The sequence below is a fragment of the Rutidosis leptorrhynchoides genome, chromosome 8 (genome assembly GCF_046630445.1).
Source record: "Rutidosis leptorrhynchoides isolate AG116_Rl617_1_P2 chromosome 8, CSIRO_AGI_Rlap_v1, whole genome shotgun sequence".
NCBI lineage: Eukaryota > Viridiplantae > Streptophyta > Magnoliopsida > Asterales > Asteraceae > Rutidosis > Rutidosis leptorrhynchoides.
In genome coordinates, this window is record NC_092340.1 from 296793528 (window position 1) to 296801227 (window position 7700).

Here is a 7700-nt window from a genome sequence, read left to right on the forward strand (position 1 = left end):
GTACTATTGGTATATACACTCCAATGATCAGCTCTTAGCAGCCCATGTGAGTCACCTAACACATGTGGGAACCATCATTTGGCAACTAGCATGAAATATCTCATAAAATTACAAAAATATGAGTAATCATTCATGACTTATTTACATGAAAACAAAATAACATATCCTTTATATCTAATCCATACACCAACGACCAAAAACACCTACAAATACTTTCATTCTTCAATTTTCTTCATCTAATTGGTCTCTCTCAAGTTCTATCTTCAAGTTCTAAGTGTTCTTCATAAATTCCAAAAGTTCTAGTTTCATAAAATCAAGAATACTTTCAAGTTTGCTAGCTCACTTCCAATCTTGTAAGGTGATCATCCAACCTCAAGAAATCTTTGTTTCTTATAGTAGGTTATCATTCTAATACAAGGTAATAATCATATTCAAACTTTGGTTCAATTTCTATAACTATAACAATCTTATTTTAAGTGATGATCTTACTTGAACTTGTTTTCGTGTCATGATTCTGCTTCAAGAACTTCGAGCCATCCAAGGATCCATTGAAGCTAGATCCATTTTTCTATTTTCTAGTAGGTTTATCCAAGGAACTTAAGGTAGTAATGATGTTCATAACATCATTCGATTCATACATATAAAGCTATCTTATTCGAAGGTTTAAACTTGTAATCACTAGAACATAGTTTAGTTAATTCTAAACTTGTTCGCAAACAAAAGTTAATCCTTCTAACTTGACTTTTAAAATAAACTAAACACATGTTCTATATCTATATGATATGCTAACTTAATGATTTAAAACCTGGAAACACGAAAAACACCGTAAAACCGGATTTACGCCGTCGTAGTAACACCGCGGGCTGTTTTGGGTTAGTTAATTAAAAACTATGATAAACTTTGATTTAAAAGTTATTATTCTGAGAAAATGATTTTTATTATGAATATGAAACTATATCCAAAAATTATGGTTAAACTCAAAGTGGAAGTATGTTTTCTAAAATGGTCATCTAGACGTCGTTCTTTCGACTGAAATGACTACCTTTACAAAAACGACTTGTAACTTATTTTTCCGACTATAAACCTATACTTTTTCTGTTTAGATTCATAAAATAGAGTTCAATATGAAACCATAGCAATTTGATTCACTCAAAACGGATTTAAAATGAAGAAGTTATGGGTAAAACAAGATTGGATAATTTTTCTCATTTTAGCTACGTGAAAATTGGTAACAAATCTATTCCAATCATAACTTAATCAACTTGTATTGTATATTATGTAATCTTGAGATACCATAGACACGTATACAATGTTTCGACCTATCATGTCGACACATCTATATATATTTTGGAACAACCATAGACACTCTATATGTGAATGTTGGAGTTAGCTATACAGGGTTGAGGATGATTCCAAAATATATATAGTTTGAGTTGTGATCAATACTGAGATACGTATACACTGGGTCGTGGATTGATTCAAGATAATATTTATCGATTTATTTCTGTACATCTAACTGTGGACAACTAGTTGTAGGTTACTAACGAGGACAGCTGACTTAATAAACTTAAAACATCAAAATATATTAAAAGTGTTGTAAATATATTTTGAACATACTTTGATATATATGTATATATTGTTATAGGTTCGTGAATCAACCAGTGGCCAAGTCTTACTTCCCGACGAAGTAAAAATCTGTGAAAGTGAGTTATAGTCCCACTTTTAAAATCTAATATTTTTGGGATGAGAATACATGCAGGTTTTATAAATGATTTACAAAATAGACACAAGTACGTGAAACTACATTCTATGGTTGAATTATCGAAATCGAATATGCCCCTTTTTATTAAGTCTGGTAATCTAAGAATTAGGGAACAGACACCCTAATTGACGCGAATCCTAAAGATAGATCTATTGGGCCTAACAAACCCCATCCAAAGTACCGGATGCTTTAGTACTTCGAAATTTATATCATATCCGAAGGGTGTCCCGGAATGATGGGGATATTCTTATATATGCATCTTGTTAATGTCGGTTACCAGGTATTCACCATATAAATGATTTTTATCTCTATGTATGGGATGTGTATTGAAATATGAAATCTTGTGGTCTATTATTATGATTTGATATATATAGGTTAAACCTATAACTCACCAACATTTTTGTTGACGTTTTAAGCATGTTTATTCTCAGGTGATTATTAAGAGCTTCCGCTGTCGCATACTTAAATAAGGACGAGATTTGGAGTCCATGCTTGTATGATATTGTGTAAAAACTGCATTCAAGAAACTTATTTTGTTGTAACATATTTGTGTTGTAAACCATTATGTAATAGTCGTGTGTAAACAGGATATTTTAGATTATCATTATTTGATAATCTACGTAAAGCTTTTTAAAACCTTTATCTATGAAATAAAGGTTATGGTTTGTTTTTAAAATGAATGCAGTCTTTGAAAAACGTCTCATATAGAGGTCAAAACCTCGCAACGAAATCAATTAATATGGAACGTTTTTAATCAATAAGAACGGGACATTTCAGTTGGTATCCGAGCGTTGGTCTTAGAGAACCAGAAAATTTTGCATTAGTGTGTCTTATCGAGTTTGTTAGGATGCATTAGTAAGTCTGGACTTCGACCGTGTCTACTTGAAAAATGATTGCTTAACAAATTTTGTTGGAAACTATATATTTTTAACATGTGAATATTATGTGATATATTAATCTCTTAACGCGTTTGATATTATGTGATAGATGTCTACCTCTAGAACAAGTCCCATTGACTCACCTAATAATAATGAAGAGTCAAATGTAAATTGGAATGATTCGTGGACTGATTCACAAGTTCCCGAAGAGGAACCGGAAGAAGAGTCGGAACCGGAAGAAGAATCGGAACCGGAAGAAGAATCGGAACCGGATGAAGAAATAGAACCGGTGGGGGAAATAATAAAACGGTTAAGTAAAAGAAAATCCTCAACCAACCGACCAAGGTTAGTTATGGTCAATGGTGTTTCCGCCAAGGAAGCAAAATATTGGGAGGATTACCAATTCTCCGATGAATCGGATTCCGACGAGAATTCCGATGATGTTATAGAAATTACCCCAACTGAATTTAAAAAGGCAAAAGAAAATAATAAGGGAAAGGGCATAAAAATAGAGAAATCTAATTCCAACCCCGATGAACTTTATATGTATCGTCAACCCCCGAAGTCCTTAAGTTGTAACAATGACCCGGGAACCTCTAAACCACCAGGTTTTTCTAAACCAATGTGGAAAACGACAGCTCGTATTAGGGGAACATCATATATCCCTAGAAACTTGGCAAAACGAACCAAAACCGAAGAAGAAGAAACAAGCGAGTCGGAATAAGATAGTTGTATTCGTGTGGTGTAATATATGTAATATAGTGTGCTTATGCTTTATGATATATGTAAAAATTGCTTGTATTAATAAGTATTTTTTTTTATGAATCTAACTCTTGTCTATTTTACAGTATAAAAACACAAAATGGATAGACAACCCAATATTTTAAGAGACCTACCCGGAGACATGATTGATGAAATCTTGTCTAGAGTCGATCAGAATTCTTCGGCACAACTATTTAAGGCGAGATCAGTTTGTAAGACATTCGAAGAACGTTCCAAGAATACCTTGGTTTATAAAAGGATTTCATTCGAAAGATGGGGGATATCACATTGGGAAATCCATAAGTTACGATGTGTTTACTTTGACGCATATATTGCGGGGAACCCAAATGCTATTTTACGCAATGGGTTAAGAAATTATTTTAACTCAATATATCCGAATATTGGACTTCGTGATTTAGAAAAAGCGGCTAACATGCAACATAAAGAAGCATGTTATGCTTACGGATTAGTAATGTTCGCTTCTCACCAAAGTGAGAACAAGAACATCGGGCTACAACTATTAAACAAAACGTTCCCACAAGTGACGGAGTCGGTAATTGGGGTAAGAAATGAGGTTTTTAGATTGTTACGGGACTGTTGGACATTACGTAACCCTCGTCCCTTTGACGACGTTACAACACGCTGTCTTATCAACGGCCATAACGGTTATGATCCACAAGACCAAGGATGGGAAGTAATCCTAGTAAAACCAGAATGCATGACTTGTTTCTGGACGTATGAATTACGTGTCTTTATTGCCTTTGCTGAACGACTTGTGTACTAGCTAGAATTATCTTCACAACCATCTTGTATCAAATTTATTGTGTGCTATATTTCATGCTATATGTAAAATAAGCTGTATTGTAAGTTTGTAAAATATTGTGTAAAAGTTTGAACGCGAAATATTATTATAATCAGTTTTTCATATAGAATTGTAGTAGTTGAATTGTATATTAGCTACTAAGTATGAACTTAACGGGTAGGTACTACCCGAATTTAAACTTATAAAACGCTAATATGAAGAAAAAGCTTTTATAAATGAGTTCATATTATGCTACGAAATACTATTAACTACTCTTAATATTCTGTATGATTAACTTGTTCCATTTGACTATTTTGAAGTAAATGGCACCGACTACTCGACACACCGTGAATATGAATGAAGAGGAATTCCGTACTTTTCTAGCTTCAAACATAGCCGCAGTACAGGCTGCGCTACATACCAACAATAACCTTGGATCTAGCAGTACAGGAAATGGTGTAGGATGCACCTACAAAGAATTCACTGCCTGCAAACCTTTGGAATTTGATGGAACCGAAGGACCGATCGGATTGAAACGATGGACCGAGAAGGTCGAATCGGTGTTTGCCATAAGTAAGTGTACGGAAGAGGACAAAGTGAAGTACGCTACGCATACCTTCACAGGTTCTGCGTTAACATGGTGGAATACCTATCTAGAGCAAGTGGGACAAGATGATGCTTACGCACTACCGTGGTCAGCATTCAAGCACTTGATGAACGAGAAGTACCGTCCCAGAACCGAGGTCAATAAGCTCAAGACAGAACTTAGAGGGTTACGAACCCAAGGATTTGATATTACCACGTACGAAAGACGATTCACAGAATTATGCCTATTGTGTCCGGGAGCGTTCGAAGATGAGGAAGAGAAGATCGACGCGTTTGTGAAAGGATTACCGGAAAGAATCCAAGAAGATATAAGTTCACACGAGCCCGCCTCCATACAACAGGCATGTAGAATGGCTCACAAACTAGTGAACCAAATTGAAGAAAGAATTAAAGAACAAACTGCTAAAGAGGCCAATGTGAAGCAAGTCAAAAGAAAGTGGGAGGAAAACGGTGATAAGAATCACCAATACAACAACAACAGCAATTACAACAATAATCGCAACATCAATCGCAACTACAACAAACAGCCCAACAACAACAACAACAACAACAACAACAGCAACTACAACAATCATCCCAACAACAATAACAACCGCAACAACAACAACAATCAGAAGCAGCTATGCCAAAGGTGTGAAAAGTATCACTCGGGGTTATGCACCAAATTTTGCAACAAGTGTAAAAGAAATGGTCATAGCGCGGCGAAGTGTGAGGTCTACGGACCAGGGGTTAACAGAACGAAAGGAACAAATGGTGTCGGAACGAGTAATGGCGGAGCAAGTAGTGTCAGAGCAAGTAATGCCAATGTAGTTTGTTATAAATGTGGAAAACCGGGCCACATTATTAGAAATTGCCCGAACCAGGAGAACACAAATGGACAAGGCCGCGGAAGAGTTTTCAATATTAATGCGGCAGAGGCACAGGAAGACCCGGAGCTTGTTACGGGTACGTTTCTTATTGACAATAAATCTGCTTACGTTTTATTTGATTCGGGTGCGGATAGAAGCTATATGAGTAGAGATTTTTGTGCTAAATTAAGTTGTCCATTGACGCCTTTGGATAGTAAATTTTTACTCGAATTAGCAAATGGTAAATTAATTTCAGCAGATAATATATGTCGGAATCGAGAAATTAAACTGGTTAGCGAAACATTTAAGATTGATTTGATACCAGTAGAGTTAGGGAGTTTTGATGTGATAATCGGTATGGACTGGTTGAAAGAAGTGAAAGCAGAGATCGTTTGTTACAAAAATGCAATTCGCATTATACGAGAAAAAGGAAAACCCTTAATGGTGTACGGAGAAAAGGGCAACACGAAGCTACATCTTATTAGTAATTTGAAGGCACAAAAACTAATAAGAAAAGGTTGCTATGCTGTTCTAGCACACGTCGAGAAAGTACAAACTGAAGACAAGAGCATCAATGATGTTCCCATTGCAAAAGAATTTCTCGATGTATTTCCGAAAGAATTACCGGGATTACCCCCACATCGATCTGTTGAATTTCAAATAGATCTTGTACCAGGAGCTGCACCAATAGCTCGTGCTCCTTACAGACTCGCACCCAGCGAGATGAAAGAACTGCAAAGTCAATTACAAGAACTTTTAGAGCGTGGTTTCATTCGACCAAGCACATCACCTTGGGGAGCTCCTGTTTTGTTTGTCAAGAAGAAAGATGGTACATTCAGGTTGTGTATCGACTACCGAGAGTTGAACAAACTTACCATCAAGAACCGCTATCCACTACCGAGAATTGATGACTTATTTGATCAACTACAAGGCTCGTCTGTTTATTCAAAGATTGACTTACGTTCCGGGTATCATCAAATGCGGGTGAAAGAAGATGATATTCCAAAGACTGCTTTTTGAACGCGTTACGGTCATTACGAGTTTATGGTCATGCCATTTGGTTTAACTAATGCACCAGCTGTGTTCATGGACCTTATGAACCGAGTGTGTGGACCATACCTTGACAAGTTTGTCATTGTTTTTATTGATGACATACTTATTTACTCAAAGAATGATCAAGAGCACGAAGAACATTTGAGAAAAGTGCTAGAAGTATTGAGGAAAGAAAAACTGTACGCTAAGTTTTCAAAGTGTGCATTTTGGTTGGAAGAAGTTCAATTCCTCGGTCACATAGTGAACAAAGAAGGTATCCAGGTGGACCCGGCAAAGATCGAAACTGTTGAAAAGTGGGAAACCCCAAAAACTCCGAAGCATATACGTCAATTTTTGGGATTGGCTGGTTACTACAGAAGATTCATCCAAGATTTCTCCAAAATAGCAAAACCCTTGACTGCATTAATGCATAAAGGGAATAAATTTGAATGGAAGGATGAACAAGAAAAGGCATTTCAATTATTGAAGAAAAAGCTAACTACGGCACCTATATTGTCATTGCCTGAAGGGAATGATGATTTTGTGATTTATTGTGACGCATCAAAGCAAGGTCTCGGTTGTGTATTAATGCAACGAACGAAGGTGATTGCTTATGCATCTAGACAATTGAAGATTCACGAGTAAAATTATACGACGCATGATTTGGAATTAGGCGCGGTTGTTTTTGCATTAAAGACTTGGAGGCACTACTTATATGGGGTCAAAAGTATTATATATACCGACCACAAAAGTCTTCAACACATACTTAATCAGAAACAACTGAATATGAGGTAGCGTAGGTGGATTGAATTGTTGAATGATTACGACTTTGAGATTCGTTACCACCCGGGGAAGGCAAATGTGGTAGCCGATGCCTTGAGCAGGAAGGACAGAGAACCCATTCGAGTAAAATCTATGAATATAATGATTCATAATAACCTTACTACTCAAATAAAGGAGGCGCAACAAGGAGTTTTAAAAGAGGGAAATTTAAAGGATGAAATACCCAA